The sequence below is a fragment of the Ananas comosus genome, linkage group 10 (genome assembly GCF_001540865.1).
Source record: "Ananas comosus cultivar F153 linkage group 10, ASM154086v1, whole genome shotgun sequence".
Classification (NCBI taxonomy): Eukaryota; Viridiplantae; Streptophyta; class Magnoliopsida; order Poales; family Bromeliaceae; genus Ananas; species Ananas comosus.
The window spans coordinates 8966950-8967933 of NC_033630.1; positions in this window are offsets into that span (position 1 = coordinate 8966950).

Sequence of the window (984 nt, forward strand, 5' to 3'; positions counted from 1 at the left end):
GTCTGAATAGTGCGCTCCGACTGTCCATCACTCTGCGGGTGAAATGCTGTACTGAAATCCAATCGGGTGCCTAAGGCGTCCTGTAGACTCCTCCAAAAGTGAGACACGAAGCGCGTGTCGCGATCAGATACAATCGATGTAGGCACTCCATGAAGTCGCACAATCTCATCAAGGTACACTTGTGCGAGCTTCTCTCCGGTCCAAGTCGTATGAATAGGTATGAAGTGCGCCGACTTCGTCAACCTATCCACGATCACCCAAATAGCGTCATGCCCCGCCTGTGAGCGTGGCAATCCTGTCACAAAGTCCATGGTGATCTTCTCCCATTTCCACACGGGAATAGGCAAACTCCGAAGTTTTCCCGCGGAAACTCGGTGCTCAGCCTTTACTTGTTGACAAGTTAGACAACGAGCTACAAACTCGCCAACGTCCTTTTTTATCCCGGGCCACCAATAAAACAACTTTAGATCCTCGTACATCTTGGTGCCTCCCGGATGTATAGCATACGGCGCTCGGTGCGCTTCTTGAAGAATGTCTTCTTTAATTTCTGAATTTGCCGGAACACATAGTCGTCCTTGAAAGCGCATCAACCCTCGGTCGTCCACAAGGAAATAGCCGGTGCAACCATAAACCATTTTTCCTCTAATCTTTTGCAATTCCACATCGGAAACTTGCTTCTCTTTGATTCTGTCCAACAAGGTAGGTTGCACTACTAATGTCATCAACCTCAAGGGTGTGTGTAATACACTGGACTTTCGCAAATTGCAGAGTTCGAGTGTGTGGAAGGAAGTGTGGAACTATCCTACATGTTCTAAATGACTTGGACAAGTTTTTGAACAAGTTAGAGAGTGATTGGAATGCTAAAAGTGAGAAAGTGCATTGAACTGGTGAAAATCAGCATTTTCTGCTTGCTGTACCGGTACAGCCATCACCTTGTACCGGTACAAGCTGGCAGATTCGTGGCAGCAAGGCTAGTTTGGTAAT